General features: G+C 35.6%; 1 long non-coding RNA gene across 12 annotated transcripts in view; it reads left to right on the top strand.

Moving 5' to 3' along the window:
* Nucleotides 1-19918, top strand: part of LOC147846451 (uncharacterized) — a 176432-nt gene that overhangs the window by 77796 nt on the left and 78718 nt on the right. For 7 of the 12 annotated variants that reach the window (XR_015478810.1, XR_015478799.1, XR_015478811.1 and 4 more), the window contains one exon: nt 11117-11723. The exons of 4 other annotated variants lie outside the window; for them this stretch is intronic. This is a non-coding gene — a long non-coding RNA (uncharacterized LOC147846451). Of the gene's footprint in view, nt 1-11116; nt 11771-12928; nt 13816-19918 lie in introns of those variants that run through there. One more of the 12 variants, XR_015478796.1, reaches the window with a different exon arrangement.

Genomic DNA, 19918 nt, shown 5'->3' with positions numbered 1-19918 from the left:
ATCCTGAAAGCTTATACCAGCTGCTGCACTCAAACTTCCATACAGAAAAATGTAGAATTTTAAAGTTTATTTAAAATAAAAAAATAAGGGAAAAGTTGAAATCAGAATTGTTAACCCCCCTTTAATTTTTTTTTCTTTTTTTAATATTTCCCAAATTATGTTTAACAGAGCAAGGATTTACGGTATGTCTGATAATATTTTTTCTTCTGGAAAAAAGTCTTATTTGTTTTATTTTGGCTAGAATAAAAGCAGTTTTTTTTTTTATTAAAAAAAAAAAAAATTAGGGTAAAAATTATTATCCCCTTTAAGCTATTTTTTTTCAATAGTCTACTGAACAAACCATCATTATACAATAATATGCCTAATTACCCTAACCTGACTAGTTAACCTAATTAACCTAGTTAAGCCTTTAAATGTCACTTTAAGCTATATAGAAGGTTCTTGAAAAATATCTAGTAAAATATTATTTACTGTCATCATGGCAAAGATGAAATAAATTAGTTATTAGAAATGAGTTATTAAAACTATTATGTTTAGAAATGTGTTTAAAAAATCTTCTCTCTGTTAAAATGAAATAGGGGAAAAATAAACTGGGGAATAATAATTCAGGGGGTTTAATAATTCTGGCTTCAACCAATATGCATTTTTACTGTCACACATGACAAAAATATATATAATTAGTATTTTTATCATTTAGAAGTCTTTTTTTGCCTCCCATGGACCCATTAAAACCTCTTGCAAAAAGCTTTTGATCTCTTATAAAAACTGCTGTTATACATTTTTTGAGCCAAATCTCAAAACCCCTATGGTGTGTATATATACCCCTATATAATTCTGTCTCAGTTATATTGTTCAATAAATTACAGCTCTTACAAATTAAACAAAATGGTGAAATCATTAATAAAAACCTACCAAGTGGCAATTTTATGCCAATAATTTTTTTTTTATTCATATATTTCTAAATCAAATAAATAGCAAATGTATACATCTTGTCCACACATGTAGCGGAATGGCAATAAAACTCAACTTAATTTGACTCGTCACTGAAAACCTCGTCATCTGAAATATGCTAGTTTTAAATTGGCAGTTTCAACCCCATATAAGATAAGCCCAGGAAGCACAAGGCGTACACAAGGACATTGCATTTTGAGTGGAAATGAAAATCAGGTTGGCGTGCCAATCCAATGTTTGGTCACTTTCCAATGCAATAGAAAAGCAACAGGGACATGAACCACTTGTTACAACCTAGGTATGCAGAAGAGCATCACTGAATGCACAACACTTCAAAGCTTGAAGCGAATGGGATACAGCAGCAGAAGACCACACCGTATGCCACTATTGTCAGCTAAGAACAGGAAACTGAGGCTGCAATACGCACAGGCTCACCAAAATTGGTCAATAGAATATTGAAAAAACATTTCCTGGTCTGACGAGTCTTGATTCCTACTACGATATTCAGGTGGTAGGGTCAGAATTTGGCATCAACAACAAAGCATGGATCCATCCTGCCTTGTATCAATGGTTCAGGCTGCTGGTGGTGTAATGATGTGGCGGGTATTTTCTTGGCACACTTTGGGCCCATTAGTACCAATTGAGCATTGTCAACACCACAGCCTACCCAGTATTGCTGCTGGCCATGTCCATTCCTTTATGACCACAGTGTACCCATCTGACATAAAACTCGAATCCTCTCAGACTGGTTTCTTGAACATGACAATGAGTTTACTGTACTCAAATGGCCCCCACAGTCACCAAATTTCAATCCAATAGAGCACCTTTATGATGTGGTGGAATGGGAAATTTGCATCATGGATGTGCAGTTGACAAATCTGCAGCAACTGCATGATGCTATCATGTCAATATGGACCAAAATCTCTGTGGAATATAACCAGTACATTGTTGAATCTACACTATGCAACTAAGGGTTAAGGCAGTTCTGAAGGCTAAAGGCGTTCCAACCCGTTACTAGTATGGTGTGCCTAATAAAATGGCAGGTGAGTGTAAATGTCAGTATTTGACATAACTATGACGTTGGTTTAAGATCTTGGCTCGACGTTGAATTTTGGTCACTTTCCTACACCACGACCCAAATCTAACCTAATACTAACGTCTTATGAAGGTGTATGCCTGCAGGCATGTGACTGAATCCTCCTGAGAAGCCCATGACGTGCTCTTGTTAAGTTTTTATCTCAAAATTTTTCACATGATGATTTTTTTTTTTTGACCCACAAGAATTGCTAAGTTTTGTATGTCCTTTATCGGGACACCCCTGTTTATTGAAAATGTCCAACAGTTTTTTTTTTTTTTTTTTTATTGGTTCAGTTTAAAATGTTTAAAAAGTGAAATAATTGATAAATAATTGAAATAGTTGATAAAATTGTTAGTGACCTCTTGTATTTTCTCAAACATCAGCTATGGAGGACTTGTTTGTAGGTTAAAAATTAAAATGAAATCGCGTAGGCCAGCTTTGATTTTCTGTTTGTTTGTTTTTTCTACTCAAATGACCCAAAGCTCTTCATTTGGGGTGTCGTGATTGTATGTTGTGGCTGCTCCTGCTGTGTTCGGGGCCCAATCAGCGTCTGATGGGCCCTTGATTGGGTGCAGGGTCTCAGCTCTCATGTGTTATTAGGTATAACAGCTTTGTGCTAGATCAGGCCACTAACACTCATTGAGCCGAGGGCTTAAATTGAGTCTGCACACTCTATCAGTCAGAGATCACTCACACCAGCGTAATGGATGGTGACAATTGGAGATGACTGGTTATTAGTAACAGACATATATAAATGTCTCAGTGATATTTTATTAATATTTATATATTTTGTAGCATTCATTAATATTTTAAAATCATTCAGATTTTTTTTTTTCAGTTATTTTGGGTTTTTAAGTCATTTTATCGAAATCTATCTATCTATCTATCTATCTATCTATCTATCTATCTATCTATCTATCTGTCTGTCTGTCTGTCTGTCTGTCTGTCTGTCTGTCTGTCTGTCTGTCTGTCTGTCTGTCTGTCTGTCTGTCTATTTATCTATCTATCCTTGTCTGTCTGTCTGTCTCTGTTTGTTTGTTTTATTATTTTTAATTATTAACATTATTTAGAAATTATTTTAAGCTTTAGTCATTTTAATACTTCTTTTTTTTTTTTATTCAACGTTTGGTATTCAAACCATCCAGTATATAACAACCATCCATCCATCCATCTAGTATTTTTAATCAATCTATTCAGTATTTCTCATCATCCATCCATCTATATATCCATCCATCCATTTGTCATCCAGCCAACCATCTATCAATCCATTATTTTTCATCTATCCATCCGTTCAGTATTCCTTGTTCGTCCATCTAGTATTTCTCATCTATGCATCCATCCATCCATCCATCCAACCTGTATTTCTCATCTGTGCATCCATCTATCCATCCATCTGTCCAACCAGTATTTCACATCCATTCATCCATCCTGTAATTCTCATCCATCCATCCATCCATCCATCCATCCATCCATCCATACATCCATACATCCATCTATCCAACCTGTATTTCTCATCCATCCATCCATCCATCCATTCATCCGTCTAACCAGTATTTCACATTCATCCATCCATCCTGTAATTTTCATCCATCCATCCATCCATCCATCCAAAATTATTTTTTGTCATTTATTTTCTAACTGTTGTACCTTCTATAGGTACATCTAGCATTCCATGTATTGATCTTTTTGATGTTATTGTATTCGTCAAAATTCATATTTTTTTCTTTCTACCTATAGATTTTAATCACTTACTACATTTACCATTCTTTCTTTCAATGTGACTTTCTATCTGTCTGTCATTATAACCCCCTTTGTTCTATAATATTGCTTTTTTTCTATAATATTTTCTATACTCTCTTTGTTCCCAAATATTTACACAGATTATGGCCTTTTCCTTTCAATCAATTTACAAAAATGGCTGAACCAGCAGGTCTGGAACAGGTTTGGAATAAGTGAAGGGTGTGTGAATGATGACAGAATTTTCATTGTTGGGTGAACTATTCTGTCTTTCTACTCTATCAGTCTTTATATGAGTCTCTTACATTGTAAGGATGACCGATTATGAAGATTGAGTGTTTATGATTGGTTGCTTATTTAAAGTCGTAGCCCTTTGCATTCTATCATCTTTACAGTTTCACTCCTGCATTTATCATTTTTTTGTTGTCATTTTTAGCATCGTCATACTAGTATACAGTATATCAGTAACTGCCACTTTGAAATAATAAAGGGCATATTTTGTCTCGCACGCAGACAACGGTGAATGATGCTAATGAATGAGCCTGTTGAAAATAGTTTGGAGTGGCATCTTATTGCCATGGCTGCAGGTGCTGTATAATCAAGTGGGTAATTTTGATAATCCAGTTCCTCGTTTCCAGAGATTGGAACAGCTGATCCCGGTGGAATTAATATAAATCTAATTAAATCATTTTTTTTTTCTGACTGTAAATATTTTTTTGTCTGTCTGCTGCAGCGTGTGACAGCTAAAGACTTTTAAATATTCCTGTAGAAATCTGAATACAGTGGAATACGAATTTAAAGTGCTGTTTAACTGAGAAAATATTTTTATAATAGACTTTTAAACATAACAGGTTTAATAACAGATTTCTTTAGTCTTTGTTTTGGAGAGAGAACATAATATTTTACAAATTATTTTACACAATCCTAGTATTCAGCTTAAAATGTACAAGCTGATCAGGTTATGATAATTAGGCAGTCATTGGTGTTTTTTTTTTTCTTCTGTAACCAATTGAATATATCAATAGGAAGAGATGATCCATCGAGGACTTTGAGGACAACTCAAACAAATAGATGGAGGGATGATCTCAACCATCGAGACTTTCAGTACAACACATACACTTAACACTTTATTAAACATCTACACATAGACATCACCTTTAAGCAATAAAAATGCAGGTTAACTATGTCTGTATATAGTAACTTATATTGGATAGTAACTTTAACTTAATTTGATTATAATACAATAATGTGCACCTTTTGATAAGCTGCTTTGGAACAATAATACTTGTAAAAAACACTATACAAATAGTATACATTCAGTTGGAGAAAGTTATTTGCTAACCAACACTTCACATTAGCCAAACAATTAAACAAAACCTTATGGGAAGAATTATTCCCATATTTGATGGGGAAGTAGATTTGAGAGTCATCAGTATATATAAATGGTAATTTATGCCATGCTTTTCAAAAACATTTCCCAACGTCTCAGAATGTCTGTAAATCTACAAATAATCAATTAGGTTCGCTTAAGCCTAAGTTCCACAGTCACGCAAATAGTCTTGGAATATCTTTGACACCGAGTTAAAGTTTGACAGGCAAATAAATTTAGTCATCAAAAGTGGTTTCTATCAATTAAGGAACATAACCAAATTTAAACTTTTTCTGTCTTTCAAGGAGTTGGAAACCATCATCAATGTTTTTATTATGTCCAGATTGGACTACTGCTACTCTTTGTATTTAGGAGTTTCGCAGGCTTCAATTGTGCATGTGCAGCTGGTTCAAAATGCAGCTGCTAGGCTTTTAACTGGGACAAAAAAAAGTGTAGTATGCTTTACCAGCTTTATCATCCCTTCACTGGTTCCCAGTCCAATTTAGGATTCAATACAAGTAATTGCTACTTGTTTTTAAAGGTTTGAATAGTCTGGCACCTACTTACATTGGTGAGCTTTTTCACTGGCATACTTCATTGAGGCCAATCAGGTTTCAGCTAGTTGTTCCCAAATCATAGTTAAAATCAAGAGGTGACAGGCCTTTTTCTGTCACAGCCCCCTGTCTGTGGAATAGTCTACCTTTCTATATTAGATCATGTTCTTCCCTTGGTGCTTTTAGGTCTCATTTAAAAAATCACCTTCTTTCTCTTGCTTTTTGATTGCAATTAATTAATTTGAATCAGTTTTATATATTTTTGCTTATTTATATATATGAGCAGTGTTGGGCGGTAGCGTCGATACAAGTAGTGATGCTACTAGCTTAACTACATTTCTCAGTATCGTGGCGGTGGCGTTGTTACTTTCTAAATCAAATAGCTTTTCAGTAGCTAAGCTATTTTGTTAGTCTTGTAGCGCAGTAGCGTCCACACAAGCTACATTTACCGATCGCGGATCAATAAGTGACGGCACTGACATTCTCGGAGCTGTGATGCCAGTGTCTAGCCAATAAAAGTAAATTCATATGATGGTGAGAATCATGATTGCTTCTACTTCCTGTTTTACGGTGTTCGACAACAAAATCTTTGGTGTGTTACTGTCACCTCTGGTTGGCAATGTTGCCAACCGAAACTTGCTTGATGGAAAGATGACTGAGAGAGAGGAGTTATTTCTGAAGCAGGATTTCTCTTGACCATACCTCAAGAAGTACATGTTAAGATACGATAACATTCTGATGCTGTGCTCAAACAATACTTTAGTGTATATATGTATATATAATGTAATGTTTATTCCAAAATATTTATCTTTACTATAAATTTAAATATTTAAATGTGTTACACCTGATTTTATTGGATTTTTTGATTAAGCTTTTATGTACTATAATTTGTTTCTGTTTAGTACAGCATGTTATTTACAGTAAATAACTGGACTGAACTATTATGCTTCATATGTTTCATTGACAGTTTTATCGATCACTAAGATATGATTAACTTGGATTTAAGTTGCTTCGATTTAAAAATAAAACTTTCCATGTGAACATTTTTGAACATATTATAATAAAAATATATTTTTTAAAAACATTACAATAAGTTAAATTAAGTTTACTCTACAACAACTATATTTAGCTGTTCAAAAATGTCCAGATGCGTCTTGTTATAACTTTTCTCTCTACATCATTGATTGGACATAAAAAGCTTTAATCTAGTACTCAGAGTAATTACTGACATTTTGTTTGCATGAAATCCACTTGTTTTGTTGTTTTCAGAGTCTCAGAATGGTGTGTAATCCTGTGCTGCCCTTTTTAACTGAAATTTACAGACACATTCTAGGGACAACAGAGATTTATTTTGCACAAGGAAAGTTATTATGCATAAATTAACTTTAAATATGAATACAGCACTTTACCATTAAAAAAAAGGAAAATAAATTCTGTTTTAGATAGTTTATTGCAACAATGTGTTTGTCTCCGTTTTAATTATCAGCAAATGCTTAAAAAAAGCAGAGCTTAATGCACTATCAGTGTAAGGTTTGGAGTTATTATTATTTAATGCATTTGTATTTTATTTGATCGTGCAAGTGTTGTAAAAAGCAACTTTTCTTGGATGTGTGAAAAGATTTTTGGGGGACAGCATCACAAGAGAGCATGCTTCCCCAAAGGGCGTTTTGCTTGAGATGCCAAACTTGCCCAGACGGGCACAGCGTGATTCTGTCCGTCAATGTCTGATGTGTTTTTTCGCCTGTCTGAAATCTCCCGCTGGAGGGTTTTTATTGTGGCCGTGTTTTAATGATGCGAATAAACAGGCCAGAACGCATCCTGAAACTGACCTTCCCTCTGCTCATGGGAGGCTGGACGTGATTGAGGGGTGAGATTTTCTCATTAAATCCTGATGCAAAAGGTCTTAAACAGCTCACCAGGGCGACAAAAACTGTCAAATATAGCATCTCCATCAAATAGCACGAAGAAAAGGTCTGGTTTCTCAATTTTACCTCTGGGTAAATTTGCACAAACATTTGAATGTAGATGTAAATAAGTTTTTTTTTTTTTTTTATCAGTTTAAGGCAAGGCACAGCATACAAAAAACATTGTTTTAAGTGATGCATTTAGTCTAATGGATGGAAACATGCAATATATAATTTTAGGTGTCTCTTTTTTATCACTTTATTGGTGTGTGTCTGTAGATTTCAATGACATGCTTTTTTAAATGTTCCTTTTCTCAAAAAATCTCAAAATATTACTATATAATATTTTTTTATAATAAATTATATTATTAAAAGTATTTCTTTGGTAACATTTTATTTAAAGTGTGTGTTCATAAGACTTTCTTAAATCCTTTTTAATCTTTACATTATGTTTATGCCAGATTTATGACAAGATTTGTTGTCTTGGTAATGGCAAGTTGTTAGGACAGACTAAAGCAGGTTGTGATGTATTTGTTTATGTCACATGACAAACAACTTCACCTCATTCATAAAATCTCATTTATGATATCATGTCATGATTATAAAAGTTTCAGGACAATCTTATGAACACCCCTTCAAGTAAAGTGTTTCCTTTCTATCTGTTTGCTGTATTTTCTTAAATATGGAGTGATAAATACCTCAAATCCTCTGTACAGCGTGTCTGTGGATTCTTAAAAAGTCTTAAAATGTCTTACATTTAAAAAAAAAAAAAAAAATCAGAAGTGCAATATGGTTTAGTTATTTACTTTACAATAAAATTAGCATGTATTTATAGACCATATAAGTGAAGGACACCGGCCTGTATAGACTGTTGCATGTGTGTACATTTACTTTATTATAAGTTTTTAAAGAGCTTATAATAGTGTTGAAAAAATATTATCTCTAAAATTAGGGGTTGTTTTTAATTTTATTAATCTAGGCGCCAAGTCTAAAGTGCAGGGCGCAAAAGCATTCAGGGCATGTCTGAACTTTTGCTATTTTAAGAACGGCAAAATACGCTCTGCGCCTTGGCGAATGGTCTAACAGCACTGTGCTTGTTCTCTTAATGAGTTATGGTTGTGTTTTGAGCATAACATGCATTAAACCAATCAGAGTATCGTCTCCCATTCCCTTTAAGAGTCATTTGCATCGTGTCTTGGCACAATTGCTATTTAAATGACAGACTTTGTATGTGGAAAAACTGAATGCTTTTTGTAGTCAGAAAACAGTTAAAGACCATCTGCACCGAGGATAAAGAAAGAGCCTCCTCCATTCGGCCTCTTTACTTTGTCTTTACTTGACTTTTACTCTTTTCTTTACTCCTATACTTTCATGGAATAAGGAAACAGTGGAACTCATCACATATTTGATTTTGTTTGTTAAGCGCAAAGATATGAATAATAAATGAGCAATAAGATTGAAGTGTGGTAAAAAAAAAATTATATTCAAACACATGTCCTATTCTTATGCCCCATATGATGATGCATATCTCCAAAACCAGGTGGACAAATCTAAACTTGTTTTTATTAAAACAAATATAAACATACAAATATAAAATAATACTGCTAATAATAATAACATTATACAAATGCAAACTGTCATGAATAAACTGAAAAAGCCACCTTTTTAGACCAGAACACCCATGAGTCATTAAAGTGGCGCAAATGGATAAGGGTTGTGCTGATCTGAAAATAGCAACAAATCGCACCTCTTGCACCTTACAGATCTGGGTGTACTGTATGATAGGGCTCATTATGTGATGGGTAAGTAAAAGATTTTCCACTTGTCCAACTGGACCATTAGATGAAAATCCTTAAACCTGTCTAAATCTATCTATAAATTAATCTAAAATATAATTCACAATGGTCTAAAAAAGTCTTGCATTTTACTTGTTGAAACTTGTAAAAACCCTGCCTGTAAAACCTCAATACACCAAAACAAAGTGAAAAGAAAAACAAGACTTCATCTAAAATATTAAAATAAATTTCGCCTCATATAAACATCATTTTTTGAAACAAGTCTGCAATACACAGACAAGGGAATAAATTCAAGGGCAGCACAGTAGCGCAGTGGGTAGCACAATCACCTCACAGCAAAAAGGTCTCTTGTTTGAGCCTCGGCTGGGTCAGTTGGTGTTTCTGTGTGGAGTTTGCATGTTCTCCCCATGTTGGCATGGGTTTCCTTTGGGTGCTCTGGTTTCCCCGACAGTCCAAAGATATGCGCTATTGGTAAATTAGGTAAGCTAAATTGTCTGTAGTGTATGTGTGTGAATGAGTGTGTATGGATGTTTCCCAGTGATGGGTTGCAGCTGGAAGGGCATTCACTGCATAAAAAATATGCTGGAAAAGATGACGGTTCATTTCGCTGTGGCGACCCCAGAATCATAAAGGGACTAAGCCAAAAAGAAAATGAATGAATGAATTCTTAATGTAACCAATCAGCTGTGAAAATATAATAACTATTAGGTTCCTTTTTTTATAATTTACTCTGTTTACCTGCAGTGTCTTGCCTTACAGTGAAAGAGCCACAGAAATATCTTCTCAAATCCTACAGTACCAGCAGCAATCTGTGTCCCCCAGCTTTTCTGTTCTTGTGTGTTATTTATTTTTTGCAAGGATAGCCGATAACCCCCTCTCCTCTGGTTTGTTTTGTTCTATAAATGCCTCTGAGACTCTCAAATGCCCATCAGTAAGACCAGATAGATGTGAACACAGCCTGAATGCCGAATCGATATCTGAACACGGATCAAGACGCCCACGCATCGCTGCAGGGCAGACGGGACTATCGTGTTGTGTGATGTTAAGCCTCGGCCCCCGTGTCAGAGTCAGATGGACCCCTCAGCACACTGGTGCCAGACTGGGGCTCCAATCACAAAGCTTTGATTGTGGGATCAGCTGTTTTCCAGCAATGGATCACCTGCATCCTCAATAGGGTTAATCTGAATCGATTCACTGGCTGCTGAAACACTGCTTCACATTTTGAAGTAATAACACTGCAGTATCTTTCAGCCTCATCCTGACTTTTTTGCGTTACTGAATTATTGTAAAACATCAAAATAAATTTACAAAAGTGATTTTATAAACATAGAAAGCTTATTAAATGAAATCAAAGTGTCTGAATAATGCACTTTGCATTTATGCTTTATTTATAGAGTAGCTTTTATAAAGTGCTCAACATATATAACAACGTATTAAACTTATTAAAGACACTTAAAGAATGCTGTTTGAACATCATACCAGCTAAATTAAACCAAAAGTGTTAAAATATGTGACAGAAATACAGAAATACATTTAAGAAACTCAAGAAACTATGCCATTTTTTTCTGTTTATACACAGTTTGAAGCTTTTCTTATGTCTTCCCTAGGAGCTTGTGTCATTTTTGTTTGGATTCATCTTTAAAACTGCATATTTGCCATTTTTATTTCAACAAAGTAGAGTAAACGGTAAAAAAAAAAAAGTGAGAAAAGATTTGCTTTGTGTGCAGGTCTGTGAGTGAGCGTTTGCTCAGTAAACATGGCCATACCTCAGCTGAAGACTGAGTCAACAGCAGAACAGATGGCGAGATCCTGCAGGAGAGGTTTGGTGTACACAGAGCCGGGACATCATCTCTTGAATGAATGAGGAGACAAAGACAGATCACAGGCTTACAGAAAGACAGCTCCAATGAAAAAAAAGTGAAATCATTGCGGACGCTTTGGTTGAAGCAGGGGTTCATATGACTGGTACAGTAATCCCTTTCTGACTTTAACTTGTATGTTGTGGAAAAGAAAAGGATAGGAAAAGATGTTAAGAGAGGGGAGTTTTAGGCCATGTTTACACTAATGTTTTTTAGTTTTAAAACGCGATTTTAGAATGAAAAAAAATTCACATCCACTGGTGTTTCAGGCTTTTTCGTATTTCACCATGCATTTCCTCTGATAAATCTTTATTGTGTGCATATAGCCTGACATTAAGCACATGTTGCCAAAACCACACAGTGAGCCTAAAGTTTCTTATTTTTCAATGAAAACAAAAGGAGGCAGTTATTGTTTTGTTATACATTTGCACACAGTGAAGATAACGGTCATATAAATATGTACATGGTGCCTTAACGTTTTTGATGACCATTATATTTAAGTTTTTAATATAACAATTAAAAGTACGGAACCCCGGAAGGGACGTAGAGGGTGAGAAAAAAATGGGTGGGTGAAAAAAAAATAATGGGTGAAAGAAAAAAAAAATGGGTGGGATGAAAATATATATTTCTAAGTTTTTTGCGTTCTCTCGCAAAGATGTTTTGCGTTATCTCGCAAAGATGTTTTGCGTTCTCTCGCAAAACTGTTTCTCCACAAACACTTCCTGTTCACTGCACTCACGTAAACCCTCCCGTTTTTGCCGAAATTCTCCCGTATTTTACCATTCTACCCCACTTTCTTTACATTACTGTGCGTATGCTACCTATGAACCAGTGAATACATGTATAAGCGCTGACTGACAGACGCGCTTCGTACAATAAACTGATCCCAGATCAGCATCTGTACACGCCATTTACAGAGGAGCGGGTGTATGTTTAAACAGACAAATACACTGAATAATATGAAACATCTCCGTCCTGCATGTTTTATTTTAAACAGCTTATTTTCTCTTAAATGAGCACAAACAGTTTCTAAAGTAATGGAATGCTTTCATTATAGATCTGTGCATTCTTACAGAGACACCTCTGTTATCAAACTAAACAAAACATGAGATTCATTTGCTGCGCACTTGTTTGATAACAGAAGTGTCCCTTTAAATGGCGCGTACAGACTCTGATCTGGGATCAGTTTATTGTATGGAGCGCGTCTGTCAGTCAGCGCTTAAACATGCATTCACTGGTTCAGAGGTTGCAAAGTGAAAGGCGACAATCAGCGCACAGTAATGTAAAGAAAGTGGGATAGAATGGTAAAATATGGGAGAATTTCGGCAAAAACGGGAGGGTTTACGTGAGTGCAGTGAACAGGAAGTGTTTGTGGAGAAACAGTTTTGCGAGAGAACGCAAAACATCTTTGCGAGATAACGCAAAACATCTTTGCGAGGGAACGCAAAACATCTTTGCGAGGGAACGCAAAACATCTTTGCGAGGGAACGCAAAACATCTTTGCGAGATAACGCAAAACATCTTTGCGAGATAACGCAAAACATCTTTGCGAGAGAACGCAAAAAACTTAGAAATATATATTTTCATCCCACCCATTTTTTTTCTTTCACCCATTATTTTTTTTTCACCCACCCATTTTTTTCTCACCCACTACGTCCCTTCCGGGGTTCCGTATAAAAGAGATAGTGCTTTTTCATTTTATTGTAAGCAGGGTGAATGACGTTATAAAAGTACACTGCCATCACATTTGAAGATTTACTCGACGTGGCCTCACTTCCTTGGGAGTTCATTTTAAATTTGCGAAGTCTTTGTGTACCTGATATTGAGAAAAAGCCCTGATCAGGTAGCGCAAATGTCAGCAGCCACGCCTCCGTTTTCAGATGTCTCCGTTTTACCCCATCCACACCAAAGACCATGGAATCATCAAGAGGCAACACTCTATGGTGATTTGGGAAACAGCCACTAGATGGTGCGGTGGCCATTTTGGAATGAAAATTTCAATAGAACAACAGCATATTATAAGTCTGTAAATTAAACTATTAAAAGTGCTGATCATTGTTTATTTTAATTTAATTCAACTTTATTTGTATAGCACGTTTACAATGTAGATTGTGTCAAACCAGCTTCACATAAAAGATCATAGTAAATTGAAATAGTGTAGTTCAGTTTTAAAGTTTAAGTTCAGTTCAGTTTAGCTCAGTTCAGTGTGGTTTAATAATCACTACTGAGAGTGCAAACACTGAAGAGCAAATCCATCGATGCGCAGCTCTACAGATCCCGATCCTCACAATCTAGTGGCGACAGCGGAGAGGAAAAAAAATTCAACAATTGGCGAAAGTGAAGAAAAAAAAAAACCTTGAGAGAACCAGGCTTAGATGGGTACGACCATTTCTCCTCTGGCGAAATGTCTTGTGCCGAGCTGCAGTCTAACCACCGGAGGCTGGAAGCTGGGCCTCAGCGAAGACTCGTCTGTCCACAGAAATCAGTCTCATGCTCTCCACTCCTCCAAGTGAAGTAAGTGGATTGTGATGGCAAGTGTTGTATTGTCAGTTTTCAAGTTGTATCTCAGCTTTAATGTGCTTTTTAAATAAATAAATAAAAAACAAAGCAGCTGCTTGCCATTGTGACAGCAATAAGATCCAATTTACAACTGACCCCTTTTAGTCCAAAATGGCGGAATCCGGGGCTGTAGCTGGACACTGCTGTTGCTATGAAATGTCCTATTGAGTGTCACCTTTTGGTCATTCTAAGCTCTTTGTCCACACTCACACAGGGCAGCAGTGTTTTAAAATGAAAACGGCCTCTTTAGCATTTCCAGTATGATACATTTTTGGGGCTCGAAAACTCAGAGGTAGTGAGGATGGAAGGCGTAACCGTAGCAAAACTTTTGCATTTAAAACTAAAATGTATTACTGTAAATAGGGCCTCAGACACTATATTGTCAAATTTAAAGCTCTGTGAAGCCCCCTTTTACAAGATATAGTTCAAGTCAATATTATTAGCCCTCCTGTGAAATTTTGTTTTATTTTCAAAAAATATTTATATTTCCCAAGTGCTGTTTAACTAAGAGATTTTTTTCAACACATTATTAAACAATAGTTTTAATAACTAATTTCTAATAACCAATTTATTTTATGTTTTCTATGGTGACACAATATTTTACTTGTTATTTTGCACGATACTGTACAAGTATTTGGTTTTAAAGTGCAATTTGAAGACTTAACTAGGTTATTATGTTAACTAAGCAGGTTGATCTGTGCAAATATGCTACTGCGAACAATAGCCAATCAAATTGGTTCCTATTTGAATAGTGCACTGTATGAGGGAGCAGCTATTTGTAGTGTCTAACATTCTGAAGTGCACTTAATCAGTCCCACAATCCACCACAATAAAGAGTGTACGCAACAGCTAGAGAATACCCATAATGCACTGTGAGTTAATTTCTGCAGCTGACCACAAGTTGGCATACACATCAGTATCCCATTAGTGTAAGTTTCTAAATAAATGATTGTTCGATTGTTAAATTAACCTACTGTAAAAGACTGGTAGAATAGACAGATTTCTAAGTGTTGAATAATTACCACCAGGTCTGACCAAGAATCTAATCAGTCTGAGAGATTTATCAGTCAGCAAAGCACAAGCAAAACAGCATCCCATCTAGTCCCCTCAGTGCTCCAATTCCCTTAGTGGACTAATGTATGAAATAGTGAATGAAGGTATGGGAACAATTTTAGATCAGCCACTGTCTTCTTGAACATGGCGATAACATAATTTAAACACAACTCAACTAGGCCCACCTTTATGATGAGGATATTGTGACATGCTCATTCCCATAAATAAACTCTGTACTATAATTGAATGTTTGAAGAAGTTTAAAAACACTTTATTTACTGACATAGAAAGTTAAATTAGGTAGGGTTGTCTTTTTTCCAGTCTGATCTAACAAGAAAACGTAAGTATTTTACGTTTTGCCAGTTTAGTGGCTAATTCGTACGAATTCGTACGAGTTCAGTCGTACGAAATGGTACGATTTTAAAAAGGAGGCGTGGCACCTAACCCCACCCCTAACCCCAGCCGTCATTGGGGGATGAGCAAATCGTACTAAATTGTACCAATTAGATCGTACAAATTCATACGAATTAGCCACTAAATTAAAAAGTTACGAATTGCCGTGAGATTGTGTTGCTTTTTTCCCTAAAACAGTTTTTCATAAAGCAAGCAAAAATGCTTACTGAAAAATGTGCAGATAATGTATGTTACTCAAAAACAGGGCAGATCCAATTTATTGTGTTCTTTCAAGAGCTGATCACTAAAAAAATGGGTTTAAGAAAACCAAAATGCTACTTTTATGTATTTCTAGGATTTTATTTTCAAGAGTTTATCATAAAATAATAATAATAATGGCATTGCATCACTATATATTTGTATTCATTCACAGTGTTTATGGATGTGTGGCTCAGTTTTGATGACATCTAAAATATTCATGTGAATTAACAAGTGGAGAAATTGAGGACGGGGAAAGGTTTGTTTTGCAGGAGCAGGCCTTTGTAATTGCTTTGTTTATTGCCTCTTGGCTGCATTTGATGGCACGTATGAAATATTACTAGGATGATGATACGTCTCAGCCTAATTCAAAATTATGACAGCTTAAAGTGATGCAGAGAAGGGGAAGGGGGAGTTGGCTGACTCTGCTGTCATACATAACAAAACTTCCAGTAGATCCTGACCTTCGGGCCCACAGGTAAAGCTAACGAGATTTTAAAATGATGACCTTCCATTATAAATGATTCGCCTGAACCTCAGCCTCGCGCGCGCTGCTGACACTATTAGTGTTTAAAATGATGGCGACTTGAGTTGTGCTGTGAAAACTAATTACAGATGGGTAATTGTTTTATTTGTCTTGATGTTAGCGTGTGAGTAATGGCCGTGGCAAATGCATATTGGAAAATATGCCACATGCGAAGTCTAATTTTTTCTCATTACAGGATAAAAGCTCTCTGCGTTGGGATTCTGAGAAGTATATGTGCTGTAATTTTCTGCCATTTATCAGGCTAGGAACAGTAAACAGGTCAATTTAAGCATCGTTTTGTGTTGTCACATTGCTGCTCTTCTGTCATGTTTTAGTGACTTTTTTTAAAGAGTATCAAAAAAAGTTAGTACAATACTTCCTCAGATTTGAATGTTACATTTGCATATGCAAATCAGGCATTGTTTAATTAAATGTTCACCAATTTGCATATCTTTTTAGCACTAAAATCTCGTTAATAAATGAAGTCAGTTTCAAAATTATTGTTTTGTTTATTTGATATATATGACATTTAAACAACAAAAAAAAAATGTTGCATGGGTTTATTTTTGTATTTAAATTTTATTTTAAATTCCAAAAATGCATTGTATCTGTCAAATATATATATATATATATATATATATATATATATATATATATATATATATATATATATATATATATATATATATATATATATATATTGTAATATTTATTAAAGATCATGTTTCATGAAGATATTATGTAAATTTGCCACTGTAAATACACACACCATCCACTTTATTAGGAACACTTTACTAGTACTGGGTTGGTCCCCCTTTTCCCTTCAGAACCACCTTAATCTTTTGTGGCATAGATTCAACAAGTTACTGGAAATATTCCCCAGAGATTTTGGTCCTTATTGACATGATAGCATCATGCAGTTGCTATAGATTTGTCGGCTTCACATCCATGATGTGAATCTCCCATTCCACCACATCCCAAAGGTGCTCTATTGGATTGAGATCTGGCGACTGTGGAGGCCACTTGAGTACGGTAAACTCGTTATCATGTTCAAGAATCCATTCTGAGATGATTCGTTCTTTATGACATGGCACGTTATCCGGACGGAAGTAGCCATCAGAAGATGGGTACACAGTTGTCATAAAGTAATGGACATGGTCAGCAACAATGCACAGGTAGACTGTGGCGTTGACACAATGCTCAATTGGTACTAATGGGCCCAAAGTGTGCCAAGAATATATCCCCTACACAATTACACCACCAGCACCAGCCTAAACCTTTGATACAAGACAGGATGGATCCATGCTTTCATTTTGTTGACGTCAAATTCTGACCCTACCATCCAAATGTCACAGCAAAAATCAAGACTCATCAGACCAGGCTATGTTTTTCCAATCTTCTATTGTCCAATTTTGGTGAGCCTGTGTGTATTGTAACCTCAGTTTCCTGTTCTTAGCTGACAGGAGGGGTACCCGGTGTGGTCTTCTGCTGCTGTAGCCCATCTGCCTTAAGGTTCGGCGTGTTGTGCATTCAGAGATGCTCTTTTACATACCTTAGTTGTAATGAGTGGTTATTATGGTGGCTTGAAAAGCCAACATACTGTTATCTCACTTAAACTTATTATTAGGCTGGCTTGTCAAAGCCAGACTACTGATATTCTATATAAACTTATTAGGCTGGCTTGTGTAGCAAGCCAGACTACTGTTATCCTATTAAACTTATTAGGCTGGCTTGTGTAGCAAGCCAGACTACTGTTATCCTATTAAACTTAATATTATTATTATTCTTCTTCTGAGACTAAAAATTAAACTCTATCTCGTCCTAGGCCTTTCAAGCTATGACCATCAAACTCGGGTCAGACCTCCGAACTATTCTGACTCGAGTTGCTATATCTTTTCCGACTGATCCGACTTTCGGTTTTCCGAAAAACGTCCCGGGACCGTCGAAAAAATCCCATAGACGTAACATTGGATTAAACTTTGTGACCTCATAACTCCGCATCAGAATGTCACACAGACTTCTAACTGGGCTCATTTAACTCAGACTATCAAACTGCCAATGACTGATCACCTTTAAACTTTCTGGCCACGCCCTAGCAACCACTTTTGGACCCTAGAAACCGTCCCATAGACTTCCATTGCAAAAGACTCTCATTGACTTTACATTGGATCAAACTTTGTGAGCTCATAACTCTGCATCAAACTGTCCTACAGACTAGTGGCTGAGCTCATTTAACTCAGTCTAGCCAGCAGCCAATCACTGATGGCCTTTAAACTTTCTAGCCACGCCCTAACAACCAGATACTGCGCCCTAGCAACTGTCCCATAGACTGCCATTAAAGAGGTTCAGACTGATATTGTCATGCTGCAGAGTGATAGAGACATGGGGGTTGTTTTTAACTGTTCATACTGGCAAGAAGCTTTGATACATCATCAGTCTAAGCTGTCAATCAACTCCATAGCAACAAAACAGACTAACCTAGCAACGATATAACACCAGCTACATCTCAGCATCAGAACATCGTAGAGAGGCGGGGGTTGGCTTGTTTGACTCATGCTCGCACACCATCTATCTATCTATCTATCTATCTATCTATCTACCTCTACCTATCTATCTATCCATCTATCTATCTATCTATCTATCTACCTTTATCTATCTACCTCTACCTATCTATCTATCTATGTATCTATCTATCTATCTATCTATCTATCTATCTATCTATCTATCTATCTGTCTGTCTGTCTGTCTGTCTGTCTGTCTGTCTGTCTGTATCTATCTATCTATCTATCTATCTATCTATCTATCTATCTATCTATCTATCTATCTATCTATCTATCTATCTATCTATCTACCTATCTATCTATCTATCTATCTATCTATCTATCTATCTATCTATCTATCTATCTATCTATCTATCTATCTATCTATCTATCTATCTACCTCTACCTATCTATCTATCTATCTATCTATCTATCTATCTATCTATCTATCTATCTATCTATCTATCTACCTCTACCTATCTATCTATCTATCTATCTATCTATCTATCTATCTATCTATCTATCTATCTATCTATCTATCTACCTCTACCTATCTATCTATCTATCTATCTATCTATCTATCTATCTATCTATCTATCTATCTATCTATCTATCTATCTATCTATCTATCTATCTACCTCTACCTATCTATCTATCTATCTATCTATCTATCTACCTCTACCTACCTATCTATCTATCTATCTATCTATCTATCTATCTATCTATCTATCTATCTATCTATCTATCTATCTATCTATCTATCTATCTATCTATCCATCATGCTAACAACATGCTAATTCATGCTAGTTACATGCTAATTCATGCTAGAATCATGCTAGTCACATGCTAATTCATGCTAGAATCATGCTAACAACATGCTAATTCATGCTAGAATCATGCTAATTTATGCTAAAATCATGCTAGTAACATGCTAATCCATGCTAGAATCATGCTAACAACATGCTAATTCATGCTAGTAACATGCTAATTCATGCTAGAATCATGCTAGTATCATGCTAATTCATGCTAGCATCGTGCTAACAACATGCTAATTCATGCTAGAATCATGCTAGTAACATGCTAATTCATGCTAGAATCATGCTAACAACATGCTAATTCATGCTAGAATCATGCTAGTAACATGCTAATTCATGCTAGAATCATGCTAACAACATGCTAATTCATGCTAGAATCATGCTAACAACATGCTAATTCATGCTAGAATCATGCTAACAACATGCTAATTCATGCTAGAATCTTGCTAGTGAAATGCTAATTCATGCTAGAATCATGCTAACAACATGCTAATTCATGCTAGAATCATGCTAGTAACATGCTAAT

The sequence above is a fragment of the Danio rerio genome, chromosome 2 (genome assembly GCF_052040795.2).
Source record: "Danio rerio strain M-AB ecotype USA chromosome 2, GRCz13ab, whole genome shotgun sequence".
Taxonomy (NCBI): domain Eukaryota; kingdom Metazoa; phylum Chordata; class Actinopteri; order Cypriniformes; family Danionidae; genus Danio; species Danio rerio.
This window is presented reverse-complemented; position numbering and strand designations above follow the sequence as displayed.